This window comes from Falco peregrinus, chromosome 3 (assembly GCF_023634155.1).
Source record: "Falco peregrinus isolate bFalPer1 chromosome 3, bFalPer1.pri, whole genome shotgun sequence".
In the NCBI taxonomy this organism is placed as follows: domain Eukaryota; kingdom Metazoa; phylum Chordata; class Aves; order Falconiformes; family Falconidae; genus Falco; species Falco peregrinus.
Genome location: NC_073723.1, coordinates 10,281,177 through 10,308,930, shown reverse-complemented (window position 1 = coordinate 10,308,930; position 27,754 = coordinate 10,281,177). Strand labels below are relative to the sequence as shown.

The window sequence follows — 27,754 nt, the reverse complement described above, 5'->3', positions numbered from 1 at the left end:
GTGGTGAAGGTTTTAAATATATTGTATATTAGGTGCAGAGTTGAAATATTTTTTCTTGCATGACTGTCCTCAAATAACAGCTTAAGTGCTTAATACACTTGCAAATATGTCTAAAATTTCTAAGTCCAAGCGTCAAACATTACAGTTCTAGTTTATGTTCTCACATCCAAATCTACCCTGTAAGATTCATTATTATATATTGCTTTCTGCTGCAGGAATATTTTCTCCTGGGGTGAAATACAAAGCAGTTAACACCTGGATTTTGAAAAAGAAATTTTAATCTGACATGATTTAAAAAAGCATTTGAATTAACAGACAAGCACGGTGCAAACAGAGCTGACAGTCATATACAGTATAAAACAGAGTGACATTTTTAGTAGCATGCAAATAAAGCCGACAGGCATGTCTTTATTCAATTAGTTCCCAGTTTCCAAGGGCAGAGTTGTTTGCACACATCCACACTGCGCCCTCTAATTTTAGAGACTTTCTATACTGAATATTTAAAACTACTTAGTATCCAAATCAATTTAACAGAATGTCACTTAATGTACTTCTCAGTTTTGGCTTTCAGTAATTTACTCTGTATACCTCAACACTGCTCACGACCTCATCCATAATTACATCCAAGCAAATCTCTTGGCCTTTTGTTTTTTTAAAAAAAGTATTTCAGTTTCAGAATAGTTAGACTTCCACGTGTGCACATTTTTATATGCTTCTCAGGACTATAAAAGTTTCATACCAATCCATCTGTATATCCTACTTACTTCTGTAGCTAAAATAGCAGGTAAAACAGGCACTTACCGTTCAGCGGTTACAGGGCACTTCTCCACTCCTTTTCCAAATGACTTGCCAAATCGAACCTACTGCCTCTTTAGCTGCAGGGAAACAAAAAACAAAAAAACCCCACACATGTCAGAATTCAAGGAACTGAGGGAGAGGTTATTTCACTATAAAAATCTCTTCCAGAGGAAGTCAAAAGCAGTGTAACATTGGCATTGAACTTTTTCTCGTAACAGGTAATAAGAATCTCTGAAATTAAAAACCCTTCAGAAGAACACTATGGTGGGGCATAAAGGTAACACCGAGAGAGAGAGAGAGAGAGAGAGAGAGAGAGAGAAAGACAGAAAAAGAGAGAGAAAGACAGAAAAAGAGAATGAAAGACAGAAAAAGAGAGAGAAAGAAAAAGAGAGAAAGAAAGAAAGAGGAAAAAAACACCAAAAAAGAGAAGCAATGATATTAAAAATATACTAAATGTAAATGTAAAAAGAGCAAATCCATCACCCTCACTTATCTCAATTTTCTATTTTTTACAATACTGTGAACCATGAATATTTCAAAATAATTTTTTCTAATGCCTTCTCCAGCAGTCTAGTGTATCAAAGGAATGGCCAGGGTTTGTGCCTACCACCGCATTTATATTACATTTATTTATTTATTTATTATAATTTGCAAGTCAAAATATGTTGCCCCTCAATACTGAATTAAACTTCTCTGAAGAAGCTTTTGATTTTTTATTTTTTTTTAATACAAAAGCTACAAATTTCCATGGGAGAAAATGCAATTGAAAAAAAGGCAGCTGTGAGAAGCTTACATTCTCTGAATTACGTGATAGCTGTTGATTACTTCACATTCCCCAAAGGTATCGGTATCAGCAAGCAATGCTGTGCTAACACTGGCCATTCAACAGAGATATTAATAACTGCAATTCTGGCAGAAATCAAATATGCTGGAATTATTCCCATAAAATTAGCGTGGTGAAACATCTACAATTTAAAGTAAGCCTCACTTACAGGACAACAGATAGCATCTAAGAAAATTAAACTTTAAACAGTCATTTCAGACGAAACGTATGTTAGAGATGTCACCATCTTAAACACAGACATGTTTCACAAAGCATGTAAAAGCTCATCATGACTAAAACATGAAATAGGAACGGTATGATTTCTAAAAGGAAAGTCAGCAGCATTTTCATACCTCTTGTCAACACCAGACACAGCTTTTAAATGCCCACCACCAGTTACAAAATTTCTGTCTATTCACAGCAGTGGGTGGTGATGCTGAAAGACTACCCTAAGAGCCCTGTTGTGCTATGCGCAGCCACTCTTCACACACCACCAGGAGACAGCCCCTGTACTGCACAGGTGAAAATGCATTAAAAAATGTATTTTTGAAGAGAAACATTCTTTGAATGAAAGAAGCCATTATCTCCATCTTACAAACAGAAAAACAAGGCATGCTGAATATCATGGGGTAAAACAAACTTGAAAGCAGCATTTCGATAAAATGAGGTCTGAACAACATTGCCCGCTGTACTAGTGTAGGTGCGTGCAGGAGAGAAGCACAGATGACCTGCCACCAACTTCACAACCTTTGGGGCAGGAGACTAAAAGGTAGTGGCAAGCCAGCTGGTAACAGCGCCGTGGGTTTAGCTGCGGAAAAAGCCAAAGTGACTGGCTGGATGTGACGGGATCAGCAAGGCCCCTGCTAACCCCCACGAAGGAGGGGGCTGCTGACTCAGCACTGAGAGCCCGGGGTGAGGCCTGCAGGGGAGCAGGGCTGCCCCAGCGTCCTGGGGCACGGCCACCACCGCACGGAATGGCCTCTCCCCCCAGCCGGCGGTGCTGGCCATGGCCATGAGCAGGGGCGCCGCGGCGTTGTCAGGTGTGAGCATGCACGCTGTACCAAAACGCTAAGTTTGTCATACACCCCTGCGCGTACACCCTGCCCCAGCTGTCCTGTGGCAATACCCAGCCAGCGCAGAAATGGAAACCTGTGTCAGTGAGCTGAGCTGTTCCCTTCTTGCAGCTGCCTCACCCCCAGACTTCCCATGACGGCAACCAACCCGCAGAAGTACTGCAAGGCAGCTGTAGCAGAACGTGAGACAGGTTTTTCTAATATCCAATGCATTCCAAGTACCTTAGCCACCAACCTGCTTTCCAAAGATTTTTCTTTATTTTCACAGAAAAAGAAAAAAAAAGAAAATTTACCAATGCTACAATGAAAATTTTATCAAGAAAATACCTTTTTGTTTTTCTTGGGGAGCAATATTTTCAAAAATTTGTGTTATTCTATTCTTGCACCACAGGAAACCTCTGGTTAGAGGTAAGAGCTCCTGTAACAAAAAATAATGTTTCTTTTCTATAGACAGAGTACTTTATCAAGTGCTTAATTAATCTCCCTTCCTCACCTCTTTCAAATTAATTTCATCTTTATCATCTCCAGAACGACACCTGCCAGGACAGCTGCTCTTGCTAGGGGTTTCTCTGTATGCTCAAGTCCTGCAGAATGAAAACAGAGTTGGAGTCAGAACACAATGTTGGGAGGGCGCAAACCAGGACAATGGTGTGGTGGTTCCACTGCACCGGGTCCAAAGGCTAATCCATAAAAAATAAAATATTACCACTGCAAACTTTGCAGAAGAGATCTGGGAAGAAAGATCAAGGAATAGAAAGGGCAAACCACTTTTCAGTCCTCTTTTTCAGAACCCATGGAGAGCTCTAAAGGAGAAGGTGACTGCAAACCACCAACGGAAAAGCAGAAGAGGCAAAGCAAGGCCATGGTGCTACCAACTGGTTTTGCCATTAGAACACAGGGAAAGCAGAAGTGAGAGCTGCTATGAGACCCCTTTCTTCCACAGAAACAACAAGCAATACCTGCCTGAACAGTTCCCTATCTCAGATTCTTCCCTTACTTTCTTGTGCTGGTTCAATCCAAATGATTTCATGTCAACTCTTAAATACAGGATGCATTTACATTTTTTTAATGGGAAAAAGTACAGTATGGAAATATGCAAGGTGAGGTTAAAAGGTTGCATAAGTTAAACTTGTATATTAAATGCTATTCATTGTAAAATATTTTTAAAATATGTTAATAATGCATTTTTAAGAATATTGGAATGATTACATACGAAGCTGGAGACAATACTCAGAACTGATTACTCTGCAAAACAGGATAATAAAAAGAAAAAAATCTCAACAATAAAATTAGAAACTTATAGTCTGAAGTACCATGCTGTCAGCATCCCAAGCCCTACAGTCCCAGTGCTTTTGCAGCATTCCAACATATGCATTAATTAGAAAAGAGTAATTCCAAACTCCTTTTTCTAGACATAAAGAATGTCAAAACTCCATAATTATTTACTAAAGAATTCAAAGCTAACCAGATTTTATTTTCTATTAAAAAAAATCAACCATAAATTTCTCCTACAGCTTTTTATTTCCTCTGTCCCTTTTCAAAGGGTTACAACGGAGTATCTTGTAGAAAGGAAAAAGTTGTTGCTTCTTAATAGTTCTTCATGGCATCCCACAAAACCAACTGCACCAGTGAACATTTATCTAATGATGAATAGAAAAGGAAAATGATTACATTTGTCAATTTGTAATAAAATAAAGTTTTTTCATAGGTCTTAACAAGTAAGAAAATGTTTTTCTCCTTTCTGGATTGCAGTATAATCACAAGACAAAAACCACAGGCATGCACAGAAATAAGACATTGTTTTCAAACCAGCACAAAACAGTTTACTAATGCTGTTCTTATTTTTAGGTCTGTAATTTTTCCTTGAAATTATAGGTGGGATCAATATTGTACAGACTTGTTTCGTTGCTGATATCCCAATGAGGTTCTAGAGGAACCAGAACACAACTGATGTATTGCTATGCAAATTTTGTAGTAAAGGTTTCTAAACCTCCCAAAACCTATAGTTTGAGGCAATACTGTTACAGCAACTGAAGTAGTGAACTTGCTTATACTTACATATTTAACAAACTGAGTTTTGACCTTACTGAATAAAACTTTCTACAGAAAAATGACGGGCTTCAAGAAGTCTTGTTGACTGTTCAGTGTGATTGTTGTGGAAGCAACTGCTTAGCGTAAGGAAACGGTTAGCTGAGGAACTGATCGGGAAATGAATAAAAAGTTACCAAGGAGCTCAGTAGCACCTGGAGCAGTAAGACGTTAGGTAAGTTCAATGGAGTTAGGAGCACAAGACAAACTGGGTGAACACTAAATTGTAGTAGCGCAATCTGAAAATGCCCTACTCAGCATTTTGTTATTCTCTGCTTGCTTTTTAGAACTAAATGACCAAAAGAGTGGGCTGAACAATCTACCCGATAGTAGCAGGCTTTTAACACTCAATCTGTAATGGCCGGACCTCAGCCCCCTACATGTCTGCTACCTCCTATGTTCCAAACAGTCTCATGTATCTTTTGCATTAAAAGGGCCTGAAGTAATATTTTTAAATCATTTTTAAACTACGTAACCTGCTCTTCCTTCAGTAGCTCATTACAATATAGTATAAAGTGCATTCGGAAATTTATTTCTTTAAAACTGACTAATAATTGGGAAAAATATATATAAAGAACTCATTTACATTCTTGAGATCTAGCAAAATAAAGCACGACACATTCCACCACTTACTGCAACTACAGCCATTTAAATCAAATGCAGGAAAATGCAGCTACTCACAGAGTCAGCAAGAGATACGAGTTTGTAATTCTATTTATAAATATTAGGGTAATTCCTGCATGTATTTTTTGGGGGGGGGTGGTGGTGGTGGTGGTGTCTGGCATTTATCTGTCCTTTCTAAGAAGAAAATAATTCTCACAATTTCTAGTAGACACTGTTATAAGCCCAAACACAGTGTGTCTATTTATCATACCAACCCATTAACTTTGCTTATTCCTATCAGCCCTCAACATTGCCTTCCTCATCCTACATCCTTTCTTTATTGTGTAAAAGTTTTATTGATATTATTATAATTAAGACTAGGAATTTAGACTCCAGATATGGCTTGCTTTACCAGTGTTGATTTTATTCTCAGGCAGAAATAAAAAGCTTGTTAAATGACTTCAGAAACCAATTACTTTATTTCAAACTATCCATGTATAGTATTTCTTGGAAGCTGCTGAATGCTCTGGATTCCTATAGATGTCTTTCATAATGTTACTATTCAGGTAGTTCTTAATGAAGAATATATGTAGTATGAACTAACCACCTGCTTTGTAACATTATTGATATTTTCCCAATTGCTCTGTAGAAAACTACAGCATAGCATCACAAATCCAATAACAACACACATAATGATAACTTCTGCCAACAGAATGACCCTAGATGATCCTCTGGAAATCTAAAATACTTATAAAACATGGGCAGAGTAAACTTATAAAACATGGGCAGAGTGAAAAAGAATACATTTCAATTAACAGAAGTGTTTTGTGTACTTGCTAAAGAACGGCTACTTATATATTCATCGGTCCTGACAGTGACTGACAGAGAAAACCTTTAGGAAACAACTTCTGGGAATCAATTTAAAGTGTGGAAATGCTGGTTCTGAAATGATTATTTTAAAAATTTCTAAAGTCGCCTCTGCCACTGTACAGTAGTTATTATTACCAACGAGGAACAAACACTGTATGTGGTTATTCTTTTCACTTGTGACTAAAGGAAAAAAAAAAATTTTAAGAAAAAAAAAAGTATCCTAAACAATTTGGTACACCTTTTGACCAAGCATTAGACAAAACGGAGAGTGTGTATTCAAAGCCTTTACTTTAACTGTGTGAGGATTCATCCCTTGTGTGGCTCCAGTAATTGCAGCAGGCTTACAGCAAAAACAGACTAAAGCTCATTGCACAAACAGTGCTACTATTTGTAAACTGCTACACATTACTGATCAGAGCAACCAGTTATGTTTTAACTTATATCCCAGCTGTGTCAACAGAAAAGCTCCTGGCAGATTAAGACAAGAAGTTCAGCACTGCCTTCTATGTCTTCAAGCAAATAGAACACACAGATAGCAATTTAAAATAATAGGACAGCTATTATCAAATAAGTTTGAAGTGAGCAAGGCAGGTTTTCCCCTTTTCTCTAATTCTTGCCTGAGATGCAGCAAAGTAAGATCACCAAGATCATTTGCCATTAGCAAAGCTTAAGGTTGGAGGCTTTCTGGTCTCTGTTAGGTGCATGCATTCCTCAGTGTACTGTTCTTGTTTCTATACTTAGCTAGAATCCCACTGAGCAAATGGATTCCATGTGCAGGAGCAGAACGAAATCAGGCTTTTAGTGCTACAGCTTTTCTCCCTACACTGGCTAAGGAGAAATAATACACATTTAAAGTATAAAAGGATAAATATATATAATTTCAGGGAATCTATTTACTGAACAAATATGTAACAGGTTTTAGAAACTCATAACTGAGGTTTACATGTAGTCAACATTAACTACTTATGCCACAACATATAATCAGTAAAGTTCAAGAAGTAGGGAAAATAAATTAGCTGATAAGCCACTTAGCTACTTAACTCTGTTCAGCAGTGTTTAGTCACCACAAAAACAGAGCAAACAAAATTAGCTCAGTAATATGAACTAGCTTCCGTAGGACATCAGTATTTCTAAACTGTTGGATCCAGGAAAAAAAACAGTGGATCCAGGGAAAGTGCCCTACAACCTCCAGGCTGTGTTTGCATTCCACATAAAAAAGCTCAGGAATCCTAAATTCACTGGTACCTTGGTGCCTCCTGCTGTGACACTGAGGCATAAACACCTGGTATAGGCAGACTCCCAGCTCCACGGATATAAAATCCAGAGGACCTAGAAAAACTCTGATCTATAACACCCTGACATGAATTCAGGCAAAGGTCTACGAAAACTGTCTACCAAATGGATTAAGCCAAACATGTTTCTGATTAGGTGTTATGACTTGAGGTACTCAATGCCTTTTTCACCTCAACCGTTATTGGAAAAAAAAAAAAAAGCCTTCAGGAATCACAGGCCCCTTAGGACAATGGCAAAGTCTGGAGTAAGGAAGACACCCTTGGTGAAGGAGAATCATGTTAGGGAACTTCTAAACAATTCTAAACAAATTCTTCAGAATTAAACATCCTAAGAAGGAGAATCATGTTAGGGAACTTCTAAACAATTCTAAACAAATTCTTCAGAATTAAACATCCTAATACTGTTTGGGCATAAGTTGTCTTAAGCAACAAAGACAAGAAACCGGTAATTTCTTTAACAACTTTTTTACAAATTTTCATGTATCATGAACACTTGCTTGCTGTTTCCTGTGTTCTTTTTAGTATACTTCCACATTATGTCTAGGTAGGGGGAAAAAATATAAATGGGTGATCTCAGCATGCTATACATCTCAGTCAAATGTTAGCAGTTATCATTCAGTTACCCTGCAGAGATCTTTTTGTCACATACAATAGTAAAGTACAGGTTGCTACAGAATGTTAACATCTAATGAAAGACCTTATATGATGAAATGTAAGAGACCACCAAGAGTGCTTTGTCAATTATCTTACAAAAGCTTCTGAGCAAGTGTAATTTGAGGTTTAAGGCAAGCAGAAAGAGTACAGCCCTGACTGCCATCTTGACAACATGGATATAAGTCAACTCGATGAGGAAAGAACAGATAATTTGACATAAGGCATGTTGCAGCAAGGTTAACTGCGATGTCTTTCACTTCATCTATTTAGCCTAAAAATATTTTAAACTGTGTGGTCCATTTTGAATGCTATAGACAAGTGCTCATACTTTAATTTTATCTTTACTTTGCTTTCATTGGGTTTGGTTAGGGATAACTGGATAATAAAGTATTCCTTACCTAAGCATGACTAAAATCTATAAACTGGATCCTGGAACAGCCTAACAAGAATGCCAGACCCAAACCTGCCCCAGCCTCTCTGGGGCTGCAGTGGAGGACTGACATGGCAAGATGCTACTGCAAGGCCCATGGAAGCAGGACCATCTCCTGGTGACTCCCGGTGTCCTTGAGGGATGTCTGGGATACAGTAAGATTTTCAAGTACACACTTGAAGTCTCTAAGTCTCTAGCTTTGTAGGAGTATAACCGTGACAGATTTTGCATTAAGGTTTGATGTTTGAATGTTTTATAGTATATAATAGAATGCAAGTATACAACTTTACAGTAATTGGACCAAGCACAAACTACTGTTTGTTGGGATATCTACTGTTATGTGATTCAAGGATATTGGCCTGTTCCTTTCAGGATGTAAAGATTTTTTCAAAGCTGTAATGTGCTTCCCTAGGAATTATTCAGTGTGTTTTCACAGCAAGATTTACTATCATCAGATCCACACACTAAACACAAATGATTGTTGCAGCCTTTATAAATTTGAAGTTTTGTTTCCTATATATATATATAAATATTTTGTTTGGTTCTGAACACATCTAAATTGAAGACTCAAAGGGAAAACATAGATCTTCACTTGAAATGGAACCCATTTCAAGCACAAAGATAACTGAACAAGGTTACATCTTGAAGCAATCCCAAGAGGTAAGTTTATGATTGTCTGACCCGCCCTGCTTTTGCAAGTGGTGAAAGCACAAAAAGCATTAAAACTTTTCAAAAAATTATTTATTTTCTTGCAATATGAATGTCTATCATACAATAATGTAAGAAAATAACTAATACAATTTACAAATAACTATAATTAACAATACGGGATTTTTTTCTGTATTTTTGTCTTGCCTATAACTGTATTTCAGTAATGTGTTTTATAGCACATTATACTACTTCAGAAAATCCATATTTAAGTATCTTTGCTAATCTTCTATTTGCATGGGAAAAGGATTTTTCTGATACTGATTCCTACTTATTTTTTCCAAATAAAACCAGTTTATTCCTGTATTTAATTTGGGGTAGAAGCTAGTGCTGCAGATTAATAAGTGGATAAAAACATTTTCCCATTCATATTCCTCAGAAAGCATCTTTCATCAATAATTTTGAAATCCTAGAGGGGGAAAAAAAGAGAATCACCATGTCTGAAAGACTTCAATATATACTCTAAAAAGGTCTGCTGCCAACAAGGTTTAGGGATGTACTGTGCCTTCTATCACTATTCTGAGCAAGGAATGACTCTGCTTACAGTGTCACTGAGACATGTTAACTCAAAACCACCACCCAGAACCTATTTTCCTCTTGCTCCAGGGTCACCATGTATATGGAAAATATAGCTAAATCCTTTTCATTCCTCCCCTTCTCTCAGCTTCCTGGGTGTACACAAGCCCAAACGTAAGAGCTGAATAACCCCAAAGAATGGCAGAAGTGGGGCAGATCTAAAAACAAAGTGACACCTAGCTATCATGTAAGGTTATGAGGGACTTGCAAATGCACGCAACCCAGGAGCTTGACCTTAACACTGTTGTTCTGAACAAAGTTTTAATAAAACATCCAGAAGTGATGGGTAATCAACACCATGAAAAGAAGGCCATGTTTTAAAATGTTAAGATGCAAATTAAAATTCCTCTCTGCAAAAACTTCTGAAGATTTAAAAAAAAGCAGGTGAATCAATTTTTACAGAAATATTTTGTTGTTCCATTCTACTTTTTCCTCTTATATTGACAAGGATGTGCAAACTCTGTGCCATTATGGAATAACTTGCCAAAATATTTTGTGTTGACAAATACACCTGAGGTGCCAAATGCTACCTTTCCAAAAATAATCTTTGCAAAGGTGCAAGTCTCTACTGCAGACAAAATTATCAGGGAACACAGTTAAGCATAATGGCTTTAAAAAGGTCTCCTATTTTAAAGTCAATCTAGTCACTTCATGGGGATATTTGCTGAGCCAGGAAAGATACTCTTCCTTTGATGGAATGTTCAGCACAAACAAGCAGTTTGAACTTTACAATTCTTCTGAAAAATCTGAGATTCTCCTGCATACCAAGAAATATCCAAGACAATTAAAATGGAAAAAATGTAGGAGAAAAAATAATAATAAAGAAAGATACAACAAAAGCTTTGAATGCTAGAGATGAAGACAATTTAGATGCAAGAAAACATCTATTCGTAAATGAAGCTTCTTTCAAAACCCCATCTAATATATCAGTCACTTTTTTTTTTTTTTTTTTTTTTTTTTTTTACTAATAAATCCCCAACTGGAAAACTATCTCCAGGAAAGTACTTTGGTTTTGTTAGAGAGGGAAATTGAGTTGGAAGATTTATATTCTATGGCCTTCTAAGTGTAAGGGCAAAGTCTGGCAAGTGTGTTTTGCCTTTGGACTAGTGGAAGGTGGCAAGACATCCCCTGAATTTTAATTACTAGAAAAACTTGGGGTTTTTTTCTTTTTGTTCTCTCCTGTGTACATCATGTTCATTGATGCAGTGATTACTCATTTTTTCATTAGACTCAGAAAAGGTCAATAGATGTAGGTAGACAGTGTTTAAACTGGCGTGTTCAAAGATGCCGAGGCCACTTATTGGAGGAGCCTTAACACCCTGGAAACATTTTGCCAAGATTTTATGTCAAACTATAGCTTCTCAAGTCTGTATTTCAAAAACTAAACCCCTGGTTTGACTTGTAGGTGTTACACACACAGCAGTTGCCAGAGAAGTATCAGGAGACACTCAAAAAATGCGTAAGGATTTAGCCATAAACACTCCTGCGCTTCTCTTAAGAGAACTTCGCTCTCTCATGACAAACTAGAAAGTCTTTCTGCTTCCTTCTTCCTCCCATAATTTTGAGTAAAATTTGAATAGGGGTGGAGAAATAAATAAAATGGGTGTCTCAAATTAGAGATACTATCCTCAACTCTGGAAAATTTCTGTTTCCTTCCCACCTCAGCAACTTTTGTGGGTTTTTTTCCCCTGACCTTTGGGGTTTTTTTTTCCAACTTTGGGTTGTTTTCCACCTATAATAGCCCCCTCCCACTTCAAAGAGCTACGAACATGATATCCATAAAAGACTGAGACGTAAGTTGGTACTAAAGGGATACAATCTATATAAATAAGCAAATTATTACCAACAGAATAACACATACCATTTTCAGGTAAAAGTTATAAAAATTTAAGGATTCACACCAAAATATGCTTAGTTTTCCTCATATCCAACACTAATCTAAGAGTAATTTAAAAACAATTTGCAAATAATAAAAAAACATAGCCTGAATAAGGTATTCATAAGATGACTTGTTTAAATGGCACCAGAGATTTGACAAGACCGTATAGATTATGTTTTTACCTTAATCTCTACTTTCCTTAAAACAAGATCTGATTTATTTCAAAGAATTCAGAAAAAGGTGAGCAAAGACTTACTAATACACACAGTCAAAGGTGGCTTTCTAAACTTCTTCCAATTCTAAAGGCACAATTGTTTTTGAGAGAAATATTTTCTATGGAAGTGTTGATCTGAAACCCAGAAATGAAATATGATCACTTTTGTCTATATAGCAGGAAAAAAATCTTTTTAAAAAATGATTCTTCAACTGTCTGAAGTCCTCAAAGAACTGCTTTGTGTAAATCCACAAATTGTATACCTAAAATCTTGAAAGTCTTATATTCAAATGCCACACACAAAGACTGCAATGCAGAAAGAAAGAACTATTCATACTAATTTAGGCTTGAAAAATTAGGGGACAAGCTCTGAAAAACTTAAAGATTATATTACTAAAGATTACTCTAGATAATCACTGAATAACATTTCATAAGCAAAAGCTAAAAAAGTGTTAGCCTGTTTACTAGAAAAGAAGATCTGCAAGGATAGTTACCTGGCAAAGGTAGTTAACTGGGATAGTTAACTAAACATAGTTATTCATTAAAGAGGTCAAGTTCTCTGAGTGCTACTTTCATTTTTAGTTTATTGGGTTTTTATATTGTTGGCCATTTTTCCATCAAACTGTAATTTCCATTCACTGTTCAGTGTTTTCCATGTGGTCCTAAAATCACAAAAAGTAAGGATCAGCAAAGGCAAGATGGTTTAGTGACTTGACATGGTGTTCTTCAATGACTGCTAGTATTCTAACCCTGCTGACATGAAAATGTAGAAGCTCTCATTTAAGTATTAGGGAACTGCTATTTCAAAGAACAGAAGAGAATCCTCAGATATTCACTGTATCACTTCCCTTTTCTTTGTGGGACATCCTGTTCATATTTAAACAGATGCAAGTTGGAAGGAGGAAGTGTGACAATGTGTTTTCTTTTTAGCTGAACATGGAGTTGCAACTGGGATGCAGATGGGACTTCAGTTTGAATCTGCACCCTTGGAAATCAACCTATCCTCCCTCCCAGTCTATGTTCTAAAGCAGAAAGAGCACATGAGCATACTGCTTTTGTTAAGATGTTTCTTGAATAACGGTCTTAAGTGATGACATAGATATTTTATGACCAAGAAGAAGGGACAAAATGTTGACCAAAGACCTGAAAAGCCAGTAACGAGATGTGCTGGGAAAAGTATACAAAAAAAGAAAATAATTAATTTTCCAGTTGCAACTTTTGTAGTGCTTAGAAGAGAAATATCTACATAGGTGCCCCTAATAATTAATGTACATTGTTAAAAAAAAAAAAAAAAAAAAGGCAAAAAAAAAAAAAGCAAAAAGAATTCACAACTGTTTTGTTGATTGGTAAGTTACAGGCAGGAACTCTCTTCTCTTCAGAGTCTTTAAACTCTACCAACGGTTTACCCGCAAGCCTGAACAAAATGAAACATACAGAGTTTGATCCAGCTTCTCTCACAGGGTGGGTCTTTCCATAAGGATCACTGAAACTCATCATATATTCTATGTCAAGTGGCAGGGTTTAGCCTTGTAGCTCTACAGGATAAAGAAACTTTCATCTGAATTTCCTACACTGGGCAGATTCTAAAGGCATTCTCTGTTTCCACTGGAAATGTAATTCTGTCTGATCCAGAAAACCATTCCTTTCCCCCAGCTTACACCCATGTCAGAGCCAGACACCCATCTAACTGTTTAACTCAAAAGACAATTGTCCTGCTTCCTACAGTTGGATTTTTGCATCTGTGACTGAAATTGCTCAGCAAAGGAATTTCACACTCTTCTTGCAAAAATTGGAGAGGCTACAGGTTCACATAGGCTGTAAGGGACTTAGCACAACCTGCAAATCACCTGCCAAGATCAAAATCTTCCCAACAATCAACTCACTCTCCCCCTCCCTCAGTCTTAACTAAGTAGTTGAGTCAATCAATCAGGTTGAGTATTTGTGATCTAACCACTCTATAAGAAGTTATTAGAGCATTCTCAGGTACACCACACCCTGACTGTCATGTCTGAAAGTAATTCACTTGCAAATGCATTAAGCAAAATAGTGCAAACTGAAAATTGCAGAATACAGAAGAGTAAAAAATAATTATCACATGCTGCTTAATGTTAAGAGTAGTCCTTTAATATGTGTAATTACAAGACTATTTCTTGTTTCACCTACCTTTAAATTATATTCTCCTTTAAATTATATTCATCCCACGGAGGGCATGTTCTAAGGAAAATTCCATTCACGTGTGGAACTAACTAAGTTTAATGGGCTTTAAAGTATTTATTTCCTCTCCATTGTGTCATTACTTTCATGTAACTGTCAACTGAATATGCTCAAATATGTAATTTTAGGCTCTTTTATGAAGAAATCTGTGAATAGGATATCTTCCCAACAGATTTCCAACTGACAGCTAATGGGAAGTAAAATTATAGCTACAGTCTCTTCCTCTGTCCTGCAGCAAAATTTTACAATGAATGTCACATAAGGGTCACCTCTTTCAGTCCATCTCTAGGTAGAAAACACCATCACAGCTATCAAATGGCCCTGCCTATAATTTTGACAGTTTTGACAGTCAAGCTCCCTAAGGTTTCTAAGGATGCTGTTGATGTTGCAGTTAGCAACACATAAAAATTTATGTCTCCGGTACTTCAGTGCCTAGAATTACCAATTAATTTCTACAAATACTTCTTTTAATTGGCATAAATAATTTTTGTACACTTTTACTGACAAATTGTAAGTACGTATCATTGCTCATGTACTTCTGGCACATTAAAAGAAAAGAAGTTTAATTTGCATAACTGTGAAAGGCTGGTGACTAAGTACAGTACAGCCACTACAGTTAGAGATGCTCACAAAACTTACAGTTAAGCATTTTGCTCTTCACAGTGATATAAATCTCTGGTTTGTATTTATGTATTTCCTTAGAGCCCAGAACTGTTGGCAAATTAACAGCACTGGAATATTTTGTCCAGATGAGAGTACTTTTCTCAGTTCAATGGATTTAAATAACAAAACAAAACTACCAAAAAACTCAACACCACCTTTAAAATCCAAGTCAGTCTTAATTACCACTGGGAGTTTATTTATATCTTCAGATATTCAGGTATTTCTACTAGGAGCAGAATATGCTTTACCCCTAGAAATATTAATGACTAAGAATGGTTATTGCAGGCTCGCTTTCAGGCTAATCAGGGATGTTTTTGTGGGGTTTTTCTTTCTGTTTAAATAGTGCAGTGAAATGACAAAGTGATATTAAGGTCATGGCTCTACTTCCAATAAAGGCATGAATTCTTTTAATGAAAACGGTTTTCACTGAACGATGTTCTTATGTAACAAAAATGTTTGTCATACAAAAAGCTCTACTGATCTTTTAGCAACTGTGTGAAAAACCAAAAAGTGCTCACAAACCCAGCACTGTGTGATTGGTCTTGCTTCCATTTATTTGTGGACTCATCATAAATAATGAACAAATCTCAATTTTTTTGACAGTGGAGTTCAATTCGGATAAAGTCAGAAGCATCTGCAATGCTTATCCATAACACTTAAATACAGCACATTTCTGGAAGTCAGAAGGGAAAACTCAGGAGCTCTTAACAAGCGCTTTCCCATATGCCTTTCATAATTTCTGCCAGAAATAAACTGGCAATGATGCCTTTCAGACTATTCATCTAGTTGCCCAGAAACACAACAAAGCTATACATTCAAGCAATAAAGAAAACTTTAAGACTAAAAGTTAAGTACTGTAAATATTTATTTTATACCCATGCCACCCCCACCACCCCCACTCCCTTTCAAATCACCTAACCTATTTTAAGCAGTGATTACAGAACTGTAGAATTACTTAGGCTGGATGGGACCAAAACAAGTCCAAGAGACCAGGCTATTCCAGGACTTGTCCAGTCAAGTTTAGCATACCTACAAGTTGCAGATTCCATACCGCCCTGGGAAACCTGTGCCAGTATTTGACTGCTTTCATTACATTTATTTTTTTCTGACCAAAATTCCTCATGCTTCAGCTTGTGCCCATTGCATTTTGCTTTATTGTCATGCAGCACTAAGAATCCATCTCCATCTTCTCTGTACCATCTCACCAAGCAGCTGAAGACAGTAGGAAGACCTCCCTGCTCTTTACCTTAGGGCTAAACTAACCCAGCTCTCTAAACCTCTTCTCATATATCATGTACTCTAATCCCTTGACCATCTCAGTAGCTCCTCCTTGGATCCAGTCCAGTACATCAATGTCTTTCCTGCCAAGGGGTGCTCAAACTGGTCACAATGCTGCATATAGAGTCTCACAAGTGCTTAAACAGAGGGAGAAAATTACTCCCCTCAACATCCTGGCTACTTTCTTGCTAATACACTGCTGAATGAAGCTGGCTTTCTTTGCATGGCTTTCTTTACCAGGATCCACCCACAGCCTTTTCTGCAAAGATGCTTTCGGTCCTGCTGGCACCAAGCCTGTACTGCTACATGGTAAATTATTCCAACCTAGATGCAAGATGTAGCACTTGCCTTTGTGAATTTCAGCTCATTTGTCTTGTCTGTCAAGGTTTGTCTGCAATCTTCCCAGGAGTGCAGTCCACCCCGTTTTCCAGATCATTAATACGAAATGACATGAAAAGACATGAAAACAGTGTTGTCTCCAGCTGCAGTCCTTGAGGGACAACACTAGCCACTGGCCTCCAACTGAATTTTGCACCACTGCTCACAACCCTCTGATCTTGGTGGTACAGCCTATTTTCACCAATTTACAGTCAACGTTTGCAGCCAGTATCTCAACAAATCTGGCTATAGGAATAATATGGGAGACAGCATTGAAAACGTTGCTAAAAATCAAGGTAAAGACCATTTATTCCCATTGTCTTCAGAGCCAGCTGTCACAGATGACAGTTAAGTTGGTCAGCCATGATTTGCCCTTGCTAAATCTAGGCCGACTGCTCCCAAGCATTATCTTGTCCTTCATGTGATTACACATGGCTTCTAAACTCTCCCAGAAACTGCGGTTAGGCTTACCAACCCTGGATCCTTTTTGAAGATGGGTGTATGCCCTTCTCCCGTCACCAGGAACGGTTGCTGATCACCACAAATTTTCAAAGACAGGAGAGAGCAGCGTCATTGCAACACTGGTCAACTCCCTCAGCACCCTCAGTCAGATGCAGCCTACTTGGTCCCACGGACTGTGGTATGTTCGATTGGCTTAAGAATTACCTAGTTTTATCCACGTCTGCCGAGGGCAAGACCTGACACCCCAGTTTCTGCAGGTAGGCTCAGGAGCCTGGGAGGTCTAAAGGAACAGACCTGAGCAGTCAAAAGCAAGGCAAAAAAAGGCTCCGAGGGCCTTGGCCTTTTCCATGCCCTTTGCTGTCAGATCCTCTTGCCCCTCTGTGAACCGGGACCAGCTTCTCTAGGCTGCCTTTTGCTGCCAATGCACTTACAAAAGCCCATCTTGTTGCTTTTACAGTCCTTGATCCAACCAAGCTATGGTTTTCCTAGCCTCATCTCTACACACTTGGGCAATGCCTCTGTAGGAAGCAACCAGGAAGACCATCCCGACTTCCACCTTTTGTGTACTTTCCAATTTTGCTTATCTTCAGTTGAGATTCTCCTGTACAACTGTGATGGTCTTCTGCCGTATCTGTGCAACTTTCTGCACACTGTCATAGCCCACTCTAGCTGATGAGGTTGTCCTTGAAGGTCAACCAGCTGCCCTGGGACTTTTTGTTCTCCAGCGTAGACTCCTGAGGGATTCCGCCAACATTCCCAAACAAGCCAAAGTTTATTCTCCTCAAGTCCAGGTTTGTGATTCTACTTGTTTTACTGACTTTTTTCAGAATTTTAAACTGTACAGTCTCATGGTCACTGCAATTATGTCCACCACTGACCTTCACACCTTTAGCTAGTTCTTCCTCATTTGTGAATAACAAGTCTGCAGAACATCTGCCCTTGTTGGCTGACTGATCACCTGTGTCAAGAAATGGTCTTCAACACACGAGAGGCACCTCTTGGTTTGCTTGCACTCTGCCATGTTACATTGCCTTTCCAGTAGATACTAAGGTGCATAAGACCTTCCATGACTTTACCAGTCATGAGACTTCCTTAAGCTGGTCAGAGACTTCATTTACTTCTTCCTTTCGGTCATGCAACTCATAGCAGATGTCTACCACTGATATTCAGGTTGACCTGTGTGATGATCATTACTCACAGCTCTTTACTGGCTTGTCACCTGCACCAGGGCAATGCTCTGTGCATTCAAGCCAAAACTCTGCCAAGAATGTTACGGTTACTTTTAAATGTGACCGATAACATAAAGGCACAGTGCTTATTCTTTATGGGGACAACTCTTCCTGCAATAACTAACACGTCTTCACCTCAAAGACTGTTCTAGCTTCCAATGTGTTTTTGCAATTCAAGTGATTGATTTTAATCCTACAACTCTATGAGAACAATAACCTCAGGTGGAGTAGGTTTTTCCCCCTATCTACTTTGAGATCCACAGAGTAAATACACCATGTAACCACACGATTGTTTTATTTTCTCTTTCAGTGGAGAAAAAAACCCAACCCAACCCAAACACCCCCCACCCATGCCCCCCCCCGCAACTTAAAATCATATTCCACATGTAATGCTAACATTTTACTAACATTTTACTCACAGATGTAATAGGGCTGCATACAAGTGACACATTTATATCTCCTTATATGTATAACTAAAAGATCTGTGTTTTGAGGAATCATTCATTTCATCCAAACTGGTTTACTAAATCCTACAAGGTACATCACTTATCTGAATGAACTGGCTTTTTCAAATTTATTATACCACTTTATTTTCATGTATTAACCCACTGCCTTTGAGTGGCATGCAGATGGTCAGCTACCAGCTACCATACTTACCAATGGAAAAGATAGGGGATTTTTGTTTTGGTTTGTTTTTTTTAAAGAATTTTAAAATTTATACACAATTAGAATGACAACTTTGGATTACTATAAAGCAATGAAATTAATAAAGGACAGTCTGACCAGTAATAAACAAGTGCTCCACTGCATCCTCATACTGTCTCATACACTTCATGTGTAGATACCATTCTCCTGTGAGAAGTGCACACAGATACACTTTTTTCCAACATCTCTTTTATTTCATTTTGCACATTAACTAAAAAATACTAAAGCCTTTCATCACAGAAATATGGCTTATCAACACAGCAACTTTTGTGTGATGCCTCAAATTTTAGTAATTCATACAGAAGCTTAATACTGATAACCCCAAGTACTAAATTATCAGACATCGGTTTTGGGGATGGGGAACAGCATAATGAATCCTGACTTCTTTAGATATGTTTTCTGAGCCTGGACGGTGCAATAAGATGTTTTAAATCTGTCTTACATGCTAAAGGAAGCAGAACCCTGCTGATTTTCTTTTTAAATTCAGGCTTGAATTCTGAAATAAATTGCTTGGTTTCAGAAACCACAGCTTAAGAAAGCACAGGTAAAAGGGGAAAAAGGCATTGATGGAATGCTGTTTTCTCAGACACTCTCAGGAAGAGCTGAGTGGCCTGCAGGCCAAATTATTTTTCCAAAAAAGGTCTTTTAAAATAATAGCAAGAGGAGCTGAGTGACAGTGTGAAAAAAGGCTGTCAAAGAGAAAAAAAAAAGCTCATATGAAGTATACAAACACATCAGTTCCTCCTCTCTCTTCTCACAGGTGCCCCACACTTATTTTGCTGTTCATTCATCTGTGCCAGCTGGAACATATAGTCTCTGACTTCGCTACTCATTTGTATTCTGCCTTGGAGAACCAAGATACCCTGTATATGAGTCTGCAACTTACTGCCATACAGACTATGTATGGGTCTATGGGCTGGACTGTACAAATGGAGTGAAGATTGTGAGTTTCAACTGCACCCAAAATACATGTTAAGAACAGGCAAGTCTCCTCTGAATTCTAAATATGCAGTAGGTGAACTCCATAGACATCCTCCCTGAGAATCTCCGACACCTTCAGGGGCACTGGTAGTGGATGAGAAGGATGAAGATCACAGCTGAGAAAGCTGGATTGTTTCAGTGGAAAGTGTGAACTGGGGAGAGAAGGTTCACTACAACTTAGCTCAAATAAAGCTGAAACTGTAACCAAGAATAAAGGAAATAAATATTTTGCATGATTCTTAGTGCCTTTCTTTACTGTATCTGCTAAAGACATAGCTATAAGCAAAACACCTCAGTCACTTTATTAGGAGTCCACAGATCATCCTGTTCATTTATAATGCACATAAGTTGTACAACTTCCATATGCACTAGAAAGCAGTGGTCAATAGTAAACTCACAGCAGGATATAAAATTATCTCACATTCACATTCCTCGATAAAATAAATTTATTTTTCAAATAATAAGGAGGCTCCCCAGATGTGAGATGTAAAGTCTAACAACTATGCAAAGAGGTCAAATTATGTAGGCTTAAACCTCTGTTTCTTCGCTTCTTTGGACTCATATTCAATTACAGAAATAAAAAAATAATATTTTATTGTACCTATATAAGAATACAAGTTCTCATTCACTAAGCTAGTATGCACTTCTTTGTGGTTTACTTTATTTTGAACAGGTTTATAAAATATGAATGAAAGCATCAATAGAAAATGTTAAAATGCTGATTTTACTTTTTAGGTCTCTAACATACTTACTAAAACACTCAACAGTAAATAAAGAGAAGTAATGCGAATCCTGTTTTCCCTAGTTAGATAATCTCCACAGTGGAAAGACTTGGGCATGATCACAGCTGTATCATTAAACAAAATTTTCTCTTCTTCTTAGGGCTCACCTCTAAGTGAAAGTTTAGGAACAGTGGTGTTTAAGACTTCTTTAAGAACCACTAAAGCTCACAGGCTGCTGCTGTCATAATTCCCAAAATAAGACATATGTCTGTAAAATAAGAAAACTCTTTCTAGAGGTAAAAATAATCCAATTTATTTGCTTTAACATTCTTTTTTCCCACATTTTCCCCTGTACCAGAAATAAATATTTATTTTGTCACCAAGATATCTCTTTATCATCTAAGTCTACACAACAGCAAAGCAAATAACCATGCTGCAAGACAACACCCAAGTACACAACAGCACAAAGTATTTCTGTTCATTTATTAAACCTAGCTCTCAAAAATAACCTCAAGACAAAATTATTCTCCATCAGATATCCCATGCCCTCTCTACAGCTTTTTTTATATGCCTTCAGCACGTATGCCTTTAATTTGACAACTGCTGTGAAAAAAGGTTATTACAGAAGTATCTTCAAAAGTGATGCCACTGATGGAAAAGAGTGGGGGGTTTGGCTCATTTGGACAGAGCAAGGTATCTTGTGTGTGTAATGATATTTAAACAAAGTTACATCACACACATATAAACAACTGTATTTGTTTGACTTAATGCCCATAACTTGAATGGGCTGAAAAAGTCCTTCAGATATGGCTATACAGAACACAGAACATTAGGTCAAACTAAAACTGAAATCTCTACAAACAGCAGCACTTGCCTCCCTGTTGGACAAAACAACAAAATTGTGGAAGACATGGAACTGGGAAAAGGTCACAAGGGAAGGAAAGAGTGTACATTTTATAATAAGCCACTTATATCTTAATATGCACAAATATCTATCTATCTATCTGCATACATGATATATTCTACATCCATTTTAATCAGGTTGTGGCTTCAGACTGTACTTACATTCCTGCACATAGCATGCTTCTCTATGCCACAGAATATTATCCTCAGTGGTTCTCTCCTACTTCTCCCATTCAGAAACAGCAGACCATGCAAGGGCACCCTGTGTCTGAGTTTGATGGCTCGCTTACTGGACAAGAAACCCAGTTAGGAGTTCATAACAAAATGAAATTACATAATAAAATACACTTTTTCCAGTTGATTTCAATAAATCCTAAAGTGATTCAGCTGGCACTGCAGTAGTGTGTTTGATCTGCACCAAGTAACATTCAGCTCAAAAGACATCCTACTGCGGTTTTCACATCAGAAGATTCAGGACAGGGATGGTTCTTCCTGCTTCTTCCAGGGGTCAGGTCGTAAAATCAGGATCCTGGATCAGAAGTGGTTCTTTCCACTGAGATCCACCTTATGCCATTAAAAGCCTGTCCTTCATTACTCATTTCAGGAAGCTGAATGAGCCACACAAAGCCCTAACCAGCTTCAGCACTGACCCTCCCTTATCCAGGTTATAGGAGTCATTAACACAAAGACAGCATGGTGCACCACAGACTGAGGCACAGGAAAGAGAGTTCATACCGTGCGGGGACCTTTCCTATGTTTCTTCATTCCTCTCCATCAACACAAAACAATTCCAGCTGTTTTCACATCAGTTTGAAAATATAAAGGCTTTTTAAACATTCTCTATTATTACTACAAGTTCACTTTTTTCTTCTTCTTTTTTTTTTTTATTACATTTTAAGAGAATAAAAACACTAGGATCCTTTTTACACAAGTACAAACCAAAGTCCAGCACAAAAGACCTTCCTTCTCCTCAGGTCATTCAAACAAACTTCATGTGGTACATGTAAATGCAGTAAACAAATCCAAGCAAAGGAGCAGCCAGTACCTTACTACAGAAGGATCATTATTAACCACATCGTATAAAAACACCTCTGATGACTTTCTGTGCTGAAGGGGGCTTTTATGTTTCCTTCTTTAAATATCTGATCTAAAAAGAAGATAATCACACAGGAAGCAGATTTCTTCTAACTAACCCTTTGGCTTTCACTGTGTAGAAATACACAACAGAGTTCGTCAACAGTCATGGAAACAGTAGCATAGGAAGAAGGGAAAAAAATGTTAATAAACAAGGGTCTGCAAGACTCAGGCTCATACACATCAATAAGCCTCTTCATGCCTCAACATCTTCATCATTTCCACGGTGTCTTTGATGCAAGTGTGGAACCACAAACTCTGGACAATCAAGTCAAAATAGAGTAGATGATACAATTCCTGGGATGGCCCTGCCAAAGGAGACAAGTGTCTCCTTACTGAAGGGGAAGAGCAATCACAGAGACACCGAGGTAACAGCTGGAATTTTGATGGCTATAATACAGGGGAAAAAAGTACTTTTGGGACAATTAGTTTAAAGGATATGTGTACACTTAAGTATTACGATTAGTACGATTTAGGAAGCATCTTCTGTCACTTTTTTTACATACCCTGAGAATTCCAAGGCACTTTAGAAGTTTCTATGGATATTATAATAAATAAGAATATTTACTAAAAAAAGATAAAATTAATTAATTTGCATTTTATGAGCTGGTGGAGAAAACCAGAACTCGCAGCCTCGTGTCTGTGTACTGTCAAAGAAAATGTTTCTGCAAAACTCAGAAAATATACTATAACTGCAGATAGCCTTTTAAGTCCTACACAAGCACTACAATGATGACAACTGTTGAACTTATGCCTAGGTAAAATCTCTGCTTTCTCTTTCAGTTATGCCCCCACCCCCAAGGGGTCTGAGGAGGGTAAAAAGATGAGAGGAAGGGAGAGAAAACAAGGATAGAACTCCTTATCTGCAAAAATTTCATGTGATATATGATTCTTTGAGGTTCTAGGTTAAAGGCAGCTGTGCCTATGATGCTGGGAATCATGGCTGAGTGTGCAATGGTCCTAGCAATTTTGGAAATTAGTCTTGGTGGACAGATAAAAGGGAGCGATTCTACAAGTAGAATTCAAACCCCACTGTAACCAAATGTTCTCTGCCAACTAAGGTGGCCTCCAGCCCAGCTATTTATCTTCTAAAATAGGTCCTGCAACTGCTTTATCACACTATGGCTGATTTTGAAAAAGAAAAAAATGTTCAATCAAGCTAACCCTAAGGAATTCCGAGCACTTAGAAAAAAAATAAAAATTACAAGCTTTAATACCACATTTGAAAATGCAGAGTACAGCATTGTCAAAATATAATAAAAATAAGAAATCAGCAATATTAAATAACAACAAACTGAATGCAACTAATATCTAATAGTCCATAGGGTTAAAACATCTTATGTTGGGAAAGTTTTCCCTCACTGGAGTCTTATAATAACTTTTGTCACAGACTAGCAACAAAGCTATAGTTACTTATGCAGTAATACATGAGAAAGTGCATTATTTTTCAAAATCAATAGTTGCATTCAGTTAGACTACTGAAAGTCAGAAGTGAACAAAGGCAATATAATAATGCAAGGTGGGAAACATACTCCATTGTAAAGCTCTCATGATTAAGATATCAAGAATTAAAGGAAAACAGAAGACAATGTTCCTACTTAGGTGTTTGTATGTGGGGCAAACATACTGACAGATATATACTTAGAGAAAGAAATTATGTTCAAATATCTTTTCCTACCAAAACTGAGATGTAACACAAATATTATGAATATTACTAATCTTATTAGTGTTCTGCTAAGAGATAAAATTGGCTGCAAAAATTTGATGCATCTGTAGTTTTCAGGCAGGCAATAAGAAAACACCTGCTTTTTCCACGCATGACTAACATTAATGTCAAGCACCTCTACTACAGCTTGGGATTTTGATAGCAATCAGAGCACCCTACCAGAACCCATACTGCTCAGTGCTCCAAAATGAATGGCTGAGCTGGATAAATGCCAGGAGCTTAAGGTATCTGTTTTCTATCTTCACAATTAGTGAAAAGACATGAACTGAATACTTAAAAAGGAGTTAAAATGTTCTTAGACTGATTCTTAGTATGCAAAAATTATCCTACTAAATTATCTTCTTGGTTGACATTGTTAAATGTGTGATCTCGCACAAGGTATAGCTCCAGCTCTGCCTAAATGAATGTCTAAGTGAATCTCACAGTGTTATAGGAATGGAATTATACTGTTCTGTGATAGCTCTGAAAATAAAGCGTGTCAGTGTCATGGTCAATTTTTTTATGCATAAGATGCAGAAAAGAACAAGCCATTTGTTCAAAGTACTCAGTTAATTGCAGAAAAAATACTCCCCAAAATAAAGCAGATTCTTTAGTGCATTTATTGAGGATGCAGATTAATTTTACTACTATGATGTATATCGCATTTTCTAACATAGTAATTATATATGGCATTATGCCTCTTTTCCCACTCACCCATTCTGATCTGAAGGGAAACATGTTCACACAAAACCTTGCACTTCCTACGATACACTAAAAGCGTAACTTTGTTTAAACTTGAGAAGGGATGAAGAGCTAGATGTAGGTATAACTCTTCACAAATATATCAATAAAAAAACCCCACACAAACAGCAAACATTTGGGAATTTGGGAGGACATGAACTTCTGGGTATTTGTTGCACAGTGCATGGATGAGCAGTGCCAATACAAGCCTGAGAGAATGTGATAAAGGTGATAGCTAAAAGCTATGTCTCTACGTTTATGAAAAGATGTAATAAATACCATTAAAAAAAATCTCCAGAAAAAAAATATCACCTTCTCGAGATCAATTCTTCATGTAAAAGTTTCCACTGTCACTACAAGATCGTCCTAGAGATTCCATTTTTGCCTTAGTGTTAACTTGGCTATTCTTTCAGTAGAATACCAGTACTTTGATGACAGGGGATGTTCAAAACTTGGTAGAAATGTTACATACTCAGGGAAAGTAGCTGGTGATCTTAAAAATGTAGCTAAAACACTCCTTGCACTTCATTCTCCTTGTTTTGTAATGTTTGGTACCATGTTTCATGTAATCCAGGGCCAATACCATAAACACTCACTTGAATCTTATTTTCTCTCACCTTCAGAATTAAGCACAGTAACTCCTCATACAAGTGGGAAGTATTCTGTAGTACTAAGTATATATTTTGAAATACAAATAGAGTATTTTACTTATTCTTATGTTTAAAAATTTGTTTTGTTTTAACCCCAGCTGGCAACTAATGACCATACAGCCGCTTGCTCACTCCCCCCACCTCACCCCCGGTGGGATGCGGAGGAGAATCAGAAAAAGGTAAAACCTGTGAGTTAAAAACAGTTTAATAATTGAAATAAACAACAACAACAATAATAATGATGATGATGACAATGACGATGATGATAAATAATAATAACAACAACAATAATAATAATAATGATGATGATGATGATGATGATGAGAAAGGAAGATTAAAAGAGAGAGAGAAATAAAACTCGAGACAAAGAAGTGTTGCACAACAGAGTTGCTAACCACCTGCTGCCCAGTCAGTCCCCAAAGCAGTGATCCACAGGTCCCAGCCACCCCCCTGCAGTTTATATACTGAGCATGACATTCTATGGTATGGAATATGCCTTTGACTGGTTCAGGTCAGCTGTCCTGGCTCTGCTCCCTTTCAGCTTCTTGTGCCCCTCCTCACCAGCAGAGCTTGGGAAACTGAATCAGAGTCCTTGACTTCGGGTAAGCACTACTTAGCAACAACTAAACCATCAGTGTGTTACCGACATTATTCTTACGCTAAATCCAAGAAACAGCCCTGCACCAGCTACTAAGAAGAAAATTAATTCTATCCCAGCTGAAACCAGGACAGCACTGTAAAAGAAAAGGTATTCAAAACTAGGTTTCTCTCACTTCCCTCCCCCCCAAACAGAAAATATTGAATTTGATCTTTCTTTCAACTGAAACCTCATGAGTTGCAATCACTTATCTCAAAGATGACACACTGCAGTCAAATATTTGTTTTCACTGGTTGCTATAGAAATTAAGTGGAAGGTTCATTCCATAGTCCTTTCTGTTTGTTTTTTTTTTCTTTTTTCCACCTCAATAGGAAAATTAGTTATCACAACCATTCTGCAACCTATTTTTCTTTCAGATGGTTATAGCAAGTGTCTGACAGAGAGCATTCCTATTTCCTCACATCAATATGTCTTATCTACTTATCTTGGATAATACAGATGGTATATCCAGGGGTATTCTTAAATCTATTTGTCAGAATACTAGTTATTCTCATGACCAAGATATAAGCTTCAAATCAGCCTAATACTCACACACATTCTCCAATCATGTTCACCTGTTAAATGGGAAGTTTCTATTTACCCCCTAGCTTTCACCAATCTGACTTTAACATAGTGTGCTGGTACAAATCCAACATCCATTTCTCATTTCCTGTAAAGGAATCAACAACTACTAGTCAATCTGGTTGAGAATCTATGGATTCTTTAAAAATAGCAAACACAAAAACCTGAGAGCTTTATAATGCTTTCAGATGATGGAGTGAGAAAAACAGCCTAAGAATTGCATAAATTTATTTTCTGAAGAACAAGGAACAGTCTTATATAAGCTATGATGGCTACAGACCCATAAATGGCTTCTTGAGCAAGCAAAGAACTTAAAATTCCTTTCCTGTAACACCTCGCAGTCCATTGCAAATGTGCAGTGTACACAAGACAGCAGTTTAAATAACAGGAGCTAAAACCCTGTGAGGCATTAATTTCAACATTGTAAGCTCAATAAAGTATTTCACAAGTAGATTCAAAAGAAAAAACATTTTGATTAACGAGAGCTGGATATAATTCTGAAATATTGGGAAATCACAGACACGCAGAACTCCCCAAACAGGCTATATAGCTATTTTACGTATATATACATCTATATATATCTATATAAAGCACAGTCATCAAAACTTTTGTTTCAGAGGCCTTAGCAAAGCAAACCTAAAATATGATTTACATAAACCCATGTTCTTTCCTGATTCACAGAATACAAAGATTCAACATGTGGAAAGTGTATCTGAATTATTTTCAAATGCCTTAAATGCATACATTGAAGACATCAGCAGT

General features: G+C 37.4%; 1 protein-coding gene across 8 annotated transcripts in view; it reads right to left on the bottom strand.

Annotated features, from left to right (window-relative positions):
* The window catches only part of CDH18 (cadherin 18), a 337,247-nt gene that overhangs the window by 210,630 nt on the left and 98,863 nt on the right, over positions 1–27,754 (bottom strand). For 5 of the 8 annotated variants that reach the window (XM_027784808.2, XM_027784809.2, XM_055800598.1 and 2 more), the window contains 2 exons: positions 3,188–3,278; positions 802–875 (listed from right to left, as the gene is read on the bottom strand). The gene's annotated coding sequence lies outside the window, so the exon portion shown is untranslated. The remainder of the gene's footprint in view (positions 1–801; positions 876–3,187; positions 3,279–27,754) is intronic. The other 3 variants (XM_013298152.3, XM_055800596.1, XM_055800597.1) reach the window with 1 other exon arrangement.